At 34.6% G+C, this 14,415-nt stretch overlaps 1 protein-coding gene across 1 annotated transcript in view; it reads right to left on the minus strand.

Moving 5' to 3' along the window:
* LOC125840269 (uncharacterized protein At2g23090-like) overlaps nucleotides 1–9,997 on the minus strand; it is a 376,400-nt gene extending 366,403 nt beyond the window's left edge. Inside the window, exon 1 of the mRNA XM_049519244.1 lies at nucleotides 9,991–9,997. The gene's annotated coding sequence lies outside the window, so the exon portion shown is untranslated. The remainder of the gene's footprint in view (nucleotides 1–9,990) is intronic.
* Between the last annotated feature and the right edge of the window lie 4,418 nt (nucleotides 9,998–14,415).

The following is a 14,415-nucleotide window of genomic DNA, read 5'->3' on the forward strand; positions in this document are numbered from 1 at the left end:
CAAGGAATGTATTCGAGAGCAATGAAAAATTCAAGAATTTTGTAATTGAGGAAACTTCTGGGATAGGATGTAATTAGCCTCCAAATATATAAAATTTCTATACTTTATACTATTTTTTTTAGTAAACAACTTCAATATATATATATATATATATATTACTTAATAATCCTTTTCAAATGTTCATACGACATAAATGCATCGTTTACAACCCAAATTGAGAAAGTTGAATTCCAAAAAATTCTATGCAACAAGGAAATAGAGAATTGCGTTAGATTATGAGTTAAAACATTTTGTGTTCGAGGAATATATAAAATGTTGATATTTTTGAAAAAGTTCATCGATCTTCATATATTTTTGCAAGTGGTATCTATTTTCTACAATGTTGTCATCTTCTTTTTGTAATATTTGCACCATAAGCTTTGCATCTGATAAAATACTAATCATTGATCAACCAATTCGTAAAGATCGATTCAAAGCCTTTCAAATCTCTACTGCTTCAACTTAAGTATAATGTATTTGTAGTTTGCTTTGTCGATGAATTTTGGGATACATTTTATTATTGTCTTTGATAATAGAAATACTTCTATTTATTTTGATTTTAATATTGAAGGTATTTATTAAAAAATTGATTTCTAACTTCCACAACAATAAAAACAATCATCAAAGCAACTTTATTTCTATATACAGTAACAATTATCATAGTGTTATACTCTAAATATTGAAAGTATTTGTTAAAAAATTGATTTCTAACTCCACAAAAATAAAAATAATCATGAAAGCAATTCTATTTCTATATACGATAACTATTATCGTAATGTTATATTCTAAATTACATTAATAATTTTTTTTTGATACTACACTCTAAATATCATGCCGTAAAAGAAAACTCTGAATCTTACCCCCGCAAAATAACCAATATACTTGTTATCGTAGTCAGAAGAAATCAGTAGGTCCCATGTCTAAATTACTAAATACACCTTCTAAATGCCCAATCCCTATTTAGTTTTTGATTTTTCAAGTCATTAAATAATTATATAGGGATCTAACTTTCGTGCAACGATGACATAAAACTTATTTTACACTATCATATTATGGTGACTTATAATGACGGATAACACTTGGAATTACTCATTATATCTGTTGAGGATATACAATGATCTAGAATATTCTATTAGACATGTATATAGTAAGTTAGTTACTAATTTTGTTTGTAGGTTAGTTGTTAATTCAGTTAGTTAGTTTACTATATAAAGGATCTCTTGTTCATTATTGAAGTAACTTGAATAATACAATCAAGGATCAATCTCCTTGTTTTTTTCTTCTTGTTCTTGTTCTTGTTCTTCTTGTTCTTGTTCTTGTTCTTGTTCTTGTTCTTGTTCTTCTTGTTCTTGTTGTTGTTCATCTTCTTCTTCCTCTTCCTCCTCATCCCCCTCCTCCTCATCTTCTTCTTCTTCCTCTTCTTCCTCCTCTTCTTCCTCTTCCTCTTCTTCCTCCCCTTCTTCTTCCTCCTCTTCTTCCTCTTCCTCCTCTTCTTCTTCTTCCTCTTCCTCTTCTTTCTATCTTGAATACTCAGTCTACTATTCCATTACTCTATAATTCATCATGGTATCAGAGCTTAGCCAACATAGTTAAGCTGTAATCGATCCTGAAGGAATCGTATACTCTGAAGTGTGAATTCTTGATCTTTGAATTATGAAATCAGTCAAAAATGGCAAATACAACAGTCAATGATGCTTCAGATCATGTGAACTCAACAACTGCAAATGGAGTTCCACCAATGATTCAAGGATTGCAGGCTCCAGTAGACTTCAACCATCCCCTTTACCTGTCAAATTCAGATGTTTCAGGTATGACTATCATTTCGTTTCAGTTAAAATAAAGTGAAAACTATGGGGTTTGAAGTAAGTCTATTAGGATTGCTCTATTAGGAAGAAACAAGGTTGGTTTGATCGATGAATCTTGGAATAAAGAAAGATGTCCTGTTGAACTGTGGGGTCAATGGGAAAGGGTGAATGCCATAGTCCTATCTTGGCTGATGAATTCTATCTCAAGTAGTCTTCTTAGTGGGGTAGTGTATGCCACTATTGTTCAAGGTGTTTGGCAGGATTTAAAAGAAAGATTTGATAAGATAGATGAGTCTAGAACATTTAATATCCATCAAGAAATAGCTACTATGTCTCAAGGAGTTCATTTTGTATCAGTCTATTTCACTAAGCTAAAAGAGTTATGGGATGAGTTTGAGTCTATGGTTCCCTTCCCTGCATGTAATTGTGAAAGATCCAAGGATTTTATAATGTACCTACAGAGGCAAAAACTCTATCAGTTTCTTATGGGCTTGAATGATTCATATTCTCAAGCAAGAAGTCAAATCTTGTTAATGGTACCTCTACCATCAGTAAATGCAGCTTACTCAATGGTGATGAGTGATGAGAGTCAGAAAATTGTAGCTCAAGCTGTTAATGCCTCAGGATTATTGGGTGCAATGCCTGGGAATTTTGATGTAGCTATGTACTCCAAGTCCACTAATTAAAACTATCAGAATGGTTATCAGAAAGGAAAAAAGACATACATCCAATTATACTCCTAATGTTATATGTGATCACTGCAAGTTAAAGGGTCACCTCAAGATGGATTGTTACGGGTTGGTTGAGTATCCACCAGGGCATCGAAGACTTGGTGAAATGAAAGAAGGGGCTGAGAATAAGTTGTACAACTCTTATGATAACAAATACAAACCAAGAAGGGCAAGTGCACACAATGATGTTGTTTCTGAAGAATCAGACACACTTGACTCTACATGGCAACATATGCCTCACAGGTTCACCTCTGAACAATATGAGAAAATTTGCAGAATGCTGGAACAACAAACTCAACCAGTTTCAGCAGCTAACATGTCAGGTATGAATTATTCCCTTGGAAAAAACTCTGGTCCACCTGAATGGATCATTGACACAAGGGCTACCAACCACATGACTTCAGATATAAAACTTCTTAATAAAGACTCTATATCTGAATCTGTGAGTTCTAAATGAGTGGCATTGCCCAATGGAGATGTAGTTGTGGTCACATACACTGGTTCTAGTCATATCTCACCTAACAATACTATTCTTGATGTGTATCATCTGCCACAATTTAAGTATAATCTCTTATCTATTTCAAAGGCAACTAAGCAACTTAATTATTTAGCTACCTTTTATCCTAACTTTTGTGGTTTTCAGGATCTCTATAGTGGAAAGGTAAAGGAGATTGGTAGAGAAAGAGCTGGCCTTTACCATCTACTGAGTCATCAAAATATGCTTGGACATAGAAAAAATACATTTGTTTTTTTGTTAAAAGCAGTCAAGGTACTACTAATCAAGCTGTTATAAAATTGTGGCATAATATGCTTGGTCATGTGTCATCTAGAGTGTTGTGTCATTTGTTTCCTAGTCAAAAGTCTTACATAGAAAATACTATTGGAAAGTGTTCTATATGTCCATGTGCTAGACAAACTAGGTTGCCTTTTCCAATAAAGTCACCTAGTTTTAGTAAGAATCCTTTTGATCTTGTGCATATGGATGTGTGAGGGCCTTATAAAGTGCCTACTTGTGACGGTAAAATGGTTCTTAACTATAGTGGATGATTTTTCAAGAATGACTTGGGTGTTCTTACTTAAGCTTAAATCTGATACTCTTGTTGTTATTCAACATTTTATTGCTTATGTTAAAACACAATTTGACACATACATAAAAGTGATAAAAACTGATAATGGAACTGAATTTGTTAATCAATTGTGTGTTGAGTTACTAGCTAAGTTAGGCAAAATACATCAAACATCTTGCTCTTATACTCCTCAGCAAAATGGAATTCCTGAAAGAAAACACAGACATATATTAGAAATAACTAGAGTAATAAGATTGCAAAATATCCCTCACAAATTTTGGGGTTACTGTGTAAAAGCTGCAACTTACTTGATTAATAGAATGCCTTCTACTATATTACATAACATGTCTCCATATGAAAGGCTTCATAACAAAAAACCATCTCTTAGACACTTAAAAGTGTTAGGCTGTTTATGTCATGTAAAGATACTACGTGAACAAGATAAACTCATGTCTAGAACTAAGCATGCAGTGCATATGGGGTATTCAGAAACAAAGAAAGGTTACATATTATTTGATCTAACTAACAATTTTTTTTTGTTCATAAGGAAGTAGCTTTCAGAGAAGACATGTTCCCTTTCAAAGCTACTATGGATACTCAGTATCAGTTATTTCCTCCAGTGCTCAGGAGCTGATTGAAGACAATACATCAGAAACCATTCAAGTTTCTACTATACATCCTAATCAGACTGTTGAGGAAATCTCACTGGGTGTAGCTCCTCTAAATGATGATATTCCAGTTGTGCCTGCACCAGTAATTGCCTCTAGAAATGTTCAGCCTCTACCTGAAAGAAGGTCATGTAGGGGCAAACAACCTTCTACATGAATGAAGGATTTTGTGTCCTTAAGTATCAATGACAATGTGCCTTATGCACTATCCAACTATCTATCCTATGATAGTATCTCTACTAAACACCAGTGTTATTTGTCTCAGTTCTCTAACATAGTGGAACCTACAACCTATGCAGAAGTTGTGAAGGATCCTAGGTGGGTAAAGGCAATGAAAGCTGAAGTGTCTGCTCTTGAAGGCAACAATACCTGGACAATGGCATCTCTACCTGAAGGCAAGAAGCCAATTGGATGTAAGTGGATATACAAAGTAAAGTACAAATCCACTGGTGAGGTTGAGAGGTTAAAAACAAGGCTTGCAGCAAAATGTTATATCCAAAAAGAGGGCATTGACTATGAAGAAACATTCAGTCCAGTGGTTAAAATGGTCACACTAAGGAATGTGTTATCTATTGCAGCATCCAGACACTAGCATGTTCACCAAATGGATGTTTTTAATGCCTTTTTACAAGGTGACTTAGAGGTTGGAATCTACATGTCTCTTCCTCAAGGATTTCAGAGTCAGGGGGATAGTGTATGTAGACTCTCAAAATCCTTATATGAATTAAAGCAAGCACCAAGACAATGGAATGCAAAACTATCCAAAACATTAATCAATTGTGGTTTCAGACAAAGTCAGTTTGATCACTCTTTACATATCAAGAAAACAAATGAAGGAATGATTGTTGTGTTGGTATATGTAGATGACATACTTGTCACTGGAGATAGTTTGGATCAAATCCTAGCAACCAAGGAAGCACTACATCAGAACTTTAAAATGAAGGATCTTGGCGAAGTGAAGTATTTTTTGGGCATAGAATTTGCAAGGTCTCAACAAGGTATTATAATGCATCAAATGAAGTATGCCCTTGAGCTTATATCAGAAACTAGACTGAGTGCATCAAAACCATCATCCACTCGTATGGACACAACTACAAAACTAACTACCACTGAATATGATCAGCATATCAAGGAAGGTCCAAGTTCAAGTAATGAAGCACTAGTTGATCAAGGGGCATATCAAAGACTTATTGGAAAACTTCTATATCTTACAGTAACTAGACCAGACATATCCTATAGTGTTCAAACACTTAGTCAGTTTTTGCAGACACCAAAACAGACTCACATGGATGCAACACTTAGAATAGTCAAATATATAAAAGGAAAACCAGGACAAGGGTGTCGCACCATATTTCGAACTAGCCGAAATAGTTCACAACATAATACGGCTAACACTCTGATTTTGAAAGATTTTTTTTTATTTTAGAGTCGCCACCTAAATTTTAAGGAAAATATTAGGAAACCCATTTTTTAAATATGTAAATGTAAACTCTGTTTTGATTTGCGAAACCAGTGAGATTCTGAGTAAGGGTTTTGGTTACTCGAGGGGAAGGTATTAAGTATCCCTCAGAGCCTATTCGAAGATAGTTCTTAAACTCAATTAGGAAAATATAATTAAGAAAACTTGTTTATTTATTTTATTTTTCTTTAAATATCAATGGTAAGTAAATTTTATTATTTTTAGAAAAAGAGTAAAATACAAGGTACGACGTATATATGTCTATAAAATTAATAGTAGTATGTTTATCATACGGTAATATAAATAAATAAATAAATGTGCTAAAATATATGATAATTTTATATGTTGAAAAATATAGATGTGTTTTATATAAATGTAACCAAAATAAATGTTGAGCTCAAAGGATATAAAAAAATGTTGTTTAATTTATATATAGAATTAAGATGTGAAAGAAAATAAAATAAAATGATATAGTAGTCGAGTTGCAAACATGTAGTAAAATAATGTGTAGGTTAAAGTGTATGGATTTATAAATTATATGTAAAAAAAAAGTAACATTTGTAAAAGTGATAGTAGATATGAGAAAATAATAATAATATGAAATGTAACAAAATAATAAGTTACATGTAGAGAAAACAAAAAAAAACATATATAGGATTTGTACCTTTTTGCATATGACATATATATGTATGTACCTTGTATTTTGAACCTGTTGGCATATCTAAAATCTTGAAATAACATGTTAAAAATGTTTTAGTAATATTTGATTTAAAAAAAAAGTGACAATAGCAAATAAACTTTCATAAAGGGGTGATGTCAAGAATATAAAATGGGGTTAACAATTGAGACTTATTCTATAGTTACATTTGTTTTTGTTAATAAAATATATAGACCTATTTCCTTATTTATTTACTTATTAAAAAAAAGGAATATTTCTAAAACGGTAACAACTTTAGCCTTACGCTAGTTTCAAAATCATTTGAGAGTTTTAAAGGATAAGTTTTTCCTTAACATAAAGTCCTAAGTGAGAGTTTATCCTAAGTGAGAGTTTATAGATAAAGCTAATGAATATTTTGGTCCTTCTCGAAACGAATAACTTAAGCCGTGTGTTTTCAAGACTAAAAAGGTAACAATTCTAGCGAGCTTTATAACATCCATTTTCAGCTTTTAAAATAACGTTTCTTCTTCCTTTCGAAAGTAGTGTTTAAAGCACCTTTGGACCCCAAATTATTGTACTTTTAAGATCTCGAAGAATAACGGTTAGTTCAAAAAAATCTATACTTTAAGTTATGCAAAATAATTTTTTAAACTTAAAAAAAATCTGCTTTGTAAAGCTTGTTAAAGGTGCAGTTTTTTAAGCTTAAAATCTGCATTTTTTGTGCTCAAATCATGCACAATTTGAGCTCAAATTCGGCATTCTTTTGAGCTCAAAACGCTGTACTTTTTGGGCTGAAAACACTGCACTTTTTGCTCAAAACACTGCATTTTTGGGACTCAATATACCACTCTTAAACTCTCAAGAAAGGTGATATATTTAACCTTGAAATCTGCACTTTGAACCACCAAAATCTGCACTTTTGAGACCCAAAATATCAAACTTTAAGTTGCTAAACTTGTACTTTAAATACTTGTTTATAAAGAGAAAAATCTGAAAATAAATTCACAACAGCTGAAAATATTATTCCCGTGTGAACTTCTTTAAAAGATATGTTTTCATAACCACCAAAATGTGTCAAGTAACAAATAAAATTTAGTTGAAAAATGTCATTCTAAACTAAATAATTATAATAAACCCAATACCTAAAGGGATGTGGGGGTGAACGACTATACTTTACCATCATTCTTAGTTGTTCCAAACCAAACAAAATAAAAGCAAGCATAAACATAAATACGAAAATATGGAAAATGTTAGTCAAAAATAGCAACACATATATGTATATAAGGCACATGAAACTTTGAAGCGAGAAGGAAGCATTGGACACTATTGACGCGATAAAGGCTGCTAGACACGAGCTTATAATGTATCGATGAGCACAAATTTGATTTGGGACAGATGAATGGAGTCGTATCACAACTCCAAATGCGCTCCGAGTGTACATGTGAAATAAAAAAAAAGGAAAAAATTATAAACTTCAAATCAGTGGAATATAACCAAATTAGAATTCAAGCAAGTTACGACTACTACAAGAATGACTAGAATAATATTATTTAGAAGGAATAATTATGATATGGCCTAATCCAAGGACAAAACATGATCACATTCTTACATACTTGGAATTTAAAAGACTACGAAAAAAGAGAGAAGCAAATTAAGAAGCATAAGCTCAAAGGAGCAATGTCATGCTTCTAAAGGAAAAGAAAACAAAATAAAAGATATTAATTTACTAATGAACATAAAATTCATTAACGGAGATAAACAAATGAATAATAACCTTTCACGGTGGCATCTCCTATACACCATGGAACATAAGAAGAAGAAAACATTTTTTATATAGTATAGGATGAACCAGCAACAGGTGAAAAAACTGATCTTTAAAGCCAGAAAATGGTTCATTCCCACATAAAAAAAATTATTTAGACAAAGCTTGGCTACCCTTGAAAGGCGTAAACAAAGTTTAGAATCTAGGCCCCTCGAACTTTAAATGGAATTTGACTTTCGAAACAATGAGATTGCTTATGAAAATTTTAAAATGCAAAACATCGGCCTAAACGTGGATGTCACTTAAAAGCAGAGAGCAACACAAATCATCTCACAAAATCGCTGTAAAACTCAAAGGCAGAAATATAGACATGTCTTGCGCTTTATAGGCAGATTCTAACTCGAGTTTATATTAACAAACAAGCAGCTGCGGGTTTCCATATTTTACAAACAACTAGCTAAAATGCAAAATCTTAGGACGAGCTAGCAGACCAAAAATTAATCTTATGTACTTCACAATAAGATAAGACAACAACAATGTACAATTTGAATTTTGCCAACTTTCAGCAAATAAGTAGTGCATTTTAGTAAATAGAAAGAGGCATTTGCATTCACATATTTGTTCATGTTCTATTGTACGTCCAGATATCATGAGGAGAGAGACAACAACCAATACCAACTGGAAACACACCAAATGGGCAGAGAAAGGCTACGGGTAATAAGTTACTTCACATGTTTTGAGCAAAATTAAAATTCTTTTCTTCATTACTGACTTTAAGACCAAAAGTCTAAAACAAATAGGGGGCAGAAAGTCGAGCGATTGCTTAGTCATTTGAGTGCTAATTAATATTAAGACCAATTTAGAGCAGAACGATAACAAAGTATCATGCCACCATTTTAAAACTGAAAACAGGGGAAATATTTACCATCCCAAAACTTGATTGATACAGGGAGAAAGATTTTAATGTGCAAATATTCATCAATCCATGTCAAAAATGTTTAACATGCAGATATTTGGGCAGCGAACACATTCCAAACTCTTTAACTTAAATATTTTTAGCTAAAAGGTGAACCAATCAACTAAAGCTAAAAAAATTGGCGTAACAATACAGATTAGGATGACTCTAATGGTCTTAACTGTATGTGTTTAGACAAATATAACTTAGACGAGGCATGTTCAAGTCATAATACTATCTGACAACAAACGACAAACAATACCAACAATTCTTGGAAAACAACACGACCAAACTAAACCTGGACAACCTCTAATAACAAAAGGGATAACCAAATTAATAGAAATGAAAGAATCATTCATTCTGCAAGACGATCATAACAAATTAAACTCTACTAATCCAGGCAACAACTATTGATTTGTACTCGAAAATAAGCGCAAGAATAATAGGACAAAGATTTGTCTAACATAATAAGGTTCTATAACAATGAACATTCAAACTATTTTGAATAAAAACGAAACATTGATTCAGCTAGTTTTCAGAATAAGATAAGTCATGGCGAAAATAAGACACTAATTCAAATTAACAGTTCACTATTTTTCTGTACCTCATTTGGAGCAGCAAACAAGAGTTTTGACGTCAAGAGATTTCGACTCCAAACTTCCTCAAAACTCGAATTCAGAATAGAACTTTCGAACTCTAAAAGCTTTGTGTTACCCTTTTGTTTATTTCTGAAACTCTATGATTTTCCGGATGTTTTCAGTTTGTTGATGGATTTTTTGCGTCGATTCTTGGATGTTTTTAACTGATTTTTGGATCCTTTTTTTCTGTTCTTAGAAGGAACCAAATGGCTCCTTTCTATAGCCAAAATCGCAACCTCTATTGGCTTCAAGAATTCAAATTTTGAATTCTTGAAAAGCCAAAATGGGAGGACTAATGATGAAGGGGGAGAAAAATCCCCCCAAGAATCGCCTTTTCAGGCGGGTTTGAAAGCATTGAGTGACTGATAAGGAATTTTTCCGGCGAGCAGAGCCGTTCTGACGAAGGGTATGGGGGAGCACGTGGGGGAGGTGATGGAGAGGAGCCTGGAGCGTCCGATTTTTTTGGAAAAAGGAAAATGTTGAGGTGATATTTGGGGAAGATGAAAGTGTGAATGTGATTTTGGAAGAAGAACATGTTAAGTCCTCCAATGGAGGTTCTGTGAGTCTAAGATGAAGAAGATCAACAGTAAAGAATAAAATTGTGTATTGTATTGAATGAATTGGTTAGAGAGTATTCTACAAAATATATATACATGTGCTTTTCTTCACACCACTGATCAAGTTAGTTATAACTAACTTGTACTATTAACTAACTACTCTGCCACGTCAGCTAATCTACAACTAACTAACTTATTTAGCTAATTACTAACTAGCTAACTAATTGTAGTGTCTTCAATGCTCCCCCTCAAGCTGTACGGTGCAAACATATTATATACACCAAGCTTGGACAGTAAAAAATCGTGTTGAGTTCTTCTCAAACTCTTTGTCAGTACATCTGCCAGTTGCATTTTTGAAGGTACATGATTTGTTTGAATAAGGCCCTCATGTATATTTTCTCGAATGAAATGACAATAAATCTCTATATGTTTCGTCCTTTCATGGTATATAGGATTAACAGCAATTTGAAGTGCTGCTTTACTATCACAAAATAGCCTTACTGGCAATTCCAATTCCACTTTCAACTCTTTGTACAAACCTATTAACCATACAATTTCTGCCACTGCATTGGCCATGCTCCTATATTCTGCTTCAGCCGAACTCCTTGACACTGTGTTTTGTTTCTTCGACTTCCATGAAATCAAAGAGTCTCCAATCTTTACTACAAAACCACTCACAGACTTCCTTATCATAGGACAAGTGGCCCATTCAGCATCATAATAAACTGAGAGTTGCTTGGAGGCTTTGGATGATAACATAATTCCCAGATCTGGTGCATTCTTCAAATATCTGACCACCCTCAATGCACCCTCCATGTGAGATTTCTTTGGTTTGTGTATAAATTGGCTAAGATTCTGTACTGCATAGCTGATATCCGGCCTTGTCATGGTGAGGTAAAGTAACTAACCAACGAGTTTCTGATAGCCTGAGGGATCATTGGGTATCATATCTTCATATGCTTCCTGAGGTTCCAAATGCATGTCAAACTCCTGACTAGTGAACCTTTGATTAACCTTTAAAGGTGTACTAACTGGTTTGGTCCCTACAAGACCAAAGTCTGAGATAAGATTTAAGGCAAACATTTTTTGACTTACCATGATACCCTCCTTGTTCCTGGCAATTTCAAAACCAAGGAAGTATCTCATCTCCCCCAAGTCCTTGATCTTGAAATGAGTCTGAAGCATGAGCTTGGTAGCAAGAACTAACTGAGAACATGAACCAGTGATCAAAAGATCATCCACATAAACGAGGATGAGAACTAAATCAGAACCAGAACTTTTGCTGAACAAGGAGTAGTCATGATGACTTTGCAGAAAACCTGAACTTAGAAGAGATTCATAGAGCTTTAAGTTCCATTGACGAGATGCTTGTTTTAAGCCATAAAGTGACTTCATGAGCTTACAAACTGAAGGAGACTCCCCCTGGCTAAGTAGGCCAGGTGGAGGAACCATATACACATCTTCCACTAAATCACCTTGTAGAAATGCATTAAACACATCCATCTGATGTAAATGTCAGCCATGCATAGCAGCCAAAGAAAGAACCACCCTCACTGTAACCATCTTGACAATCGGAGAAAATGTTTCCTGGTAATCCAAGGCCTCTTGCTGGGTGTAACCCTTAGCTACCAGTCGAGCTTTATACCTTTCAACCTCTCCTTGAGCATTAAACTTGACTTTATAGACCCACTTACACCCTATAACCTTCTTTCCAGGAGGCAGTGTAACCAATTCCCAAGTGTGGTTGTAATGGAGAGCCTGCAGTTCTTGATCTATGGCTTGAATCCACTGTGGGTTTTGCATGGTCTCTTCATAAGAAGGAGGTTCCCGTATAGCAGAGAAATTGCACAAGGACTGAAAATAAGCAGGGGATATGGATGCATAAGACATATAAGTGGACATAGGATGAGCAGTAGAACAAGGGACATGATGTGAAAGAAAACTAGCAATAGTATGGACAAAACCATGTAGCCAACCAGGTTGTTTAGAGGATCTACCCGACCTTCTAAGACTGGGATCATTGTTAAGAGGAACAAGATCCTCAAAAGGTAAGAAAAGTGGAGGTTGAACAGTGGGTATATGAGGCTGAACAGTGGGTATATGAGGCAATTCAAGTGGTGCAATAGGAATATTTGGTCATAAAATAGAAGTATTCTGATCATCATAAACAAACATGTCAGAAGGATTATTTAGACAGGGTTCAAGAATCTCAGTCAGAGTAGAATTGAAAGGATATTCATCCTCTCTAAAAATGACATCTCTGCTAACAAAAAAGGACTTGGTGGACAAATTATATAGTCTATACCCCTTTTGTGTAGTAGAATATCCCACAAACATTGATAATAGACCTATGATCAAACTTGTCACCATTGGTACTATGATTAACAACATAGCATAAACAGCCAACAACCCTGAGATGTTTCAAACAAGGTTCCCTTCTAAAAAATGTAGCAAATGGAGATTTCCCTGCAAGAGCAGTAGATGGCACTCTATTGATTAAGTAAACAACATTCTGTACACATAGACCCCAAAATCTGATAGGTAAATTTGCTTGAAACCTAATGGCTCGAGCAACCTCTAGAATCTGCCTATGTCTCCTCTCTACAACCCCATTCTGTTGAGGGGTAAAGGCACAAGAGCTTTGATGAATAATGCCTGCAAATCTGAACAAATCATGACAATGAAAGTTAAAGAATTCAGAACCATTATCACTTCTGAAAACTCTGATAAAGCCATCAAACTGCCTGTTTATTAAAGTCAGAAAATCCTTCAGTACAAAGAACACATCACTTTTCTGCTTGAGAAAAAATATTCACACCATCCTACTACAATCATCTACTAAAGTAAGAAAATATCTATTGCCATCATAAGTGGGGGTTCTGTATGGACCCCAAACATCTCGATGAAGCAGCTCAAAAACTTTATTAGACCTACTAGTACTTTGAGGAAAAGGCAACCTAGTTTGTTTTGCCAATGGACAAACAGGACAAGAAGGTAATTTGGAAGTAATTGATACATGTGGTATATGCATTTGCTGAAGAACCTTGTGAGGAATATGTCCTAGTCTTCTATGCCACAGATCAACAGTATCCACCACGCTTAAAGCAGTTGAAGGAGCAATAATGGAAGCATCATTGTGTGGCCAATAGTATAAACCATTCTCCAGACTATCAGTACCCTTCACCTCCCAGTGTGAAGGTCCTGCAGTAGGCAATGATCAGGATAAAACACCATACAATATTGTAATTCTCTAGTCAGTTTAGAAACTGATAACAAGTTGTAGTTAAAATCAGGAATATACAAAACATGAGATATGTCTCCCTGCATGAGTCTAGATTTCCCAGTAAGAGCAATTGGTACTTGTTGACCATTAGGCATGTGACCTTTGTTGAGCTCATTTAGAGGAAAACATTGAGTTTCACAAAGCAAAGTAGGAGTAGATGTCATGTGATTAGTGGACCCTGTGTTTACTATCCACCTAGGACCAGGTGAATTATGTACTACAGAGCAATTGAAAATACATGCAGTATCAGATGAGTGAGCTCCTGTGAAAGCCATATTTATTCCACCAACTCCATGACCATGAGTGCCTGTATTTCCATATCCAGGAATGCACATATCTGCAGATGCTCGAGTAAAAACACCAGATCCTGGAGTTGTAGATACAGAAGATCCATAAAAACCAGCAGTGCCATGAGTGTGAGTTCCTATGTGACTATTGCCCCCAACAGATCTGCCAATATCACCTGCAGCATTATGATTGTGAGTAAATGATAAATTGCCATAAAGAGGTGTAGGCATATGTCCTGCACTATGACCACCATACTCAGGATTAAACACAGGTGGAGTATGAGGTGAAGCAGATCCATTATACTGCACATTGTATCCCTCTTTCTTCTTTCCTTTAAACCAAATAGGATATCCTACTAGCTGAAAACAATCACTCTTCATGTGACCTTTCGTCTTGTAGTGCTCACAAAAGGCATTAAGATTCTTGTATCGAGGTTTTGGAAAAGTTTTCGCAGTAGTCAATAGTGTTGTGATATAATTTCCTTCAGATACAACTTTCAATCCTA

This window comes from Solanum verrucosum, unplaced genomic scaffold (genome assembly GCF_900185275.1).
Source record: "Solanum verrucosum unplaced genomic scaffold, falcon-dt-bn FXZP01000180.1, whole genome shotgun sequence".
NCBI classification, from domain to species: domain Eukaryota; kingdom Viridiplantae; phylum Streptophyta; class Magnoliopsida; order Solanales; family Solanaceae; genus Solanum; species Solanum verrucosum.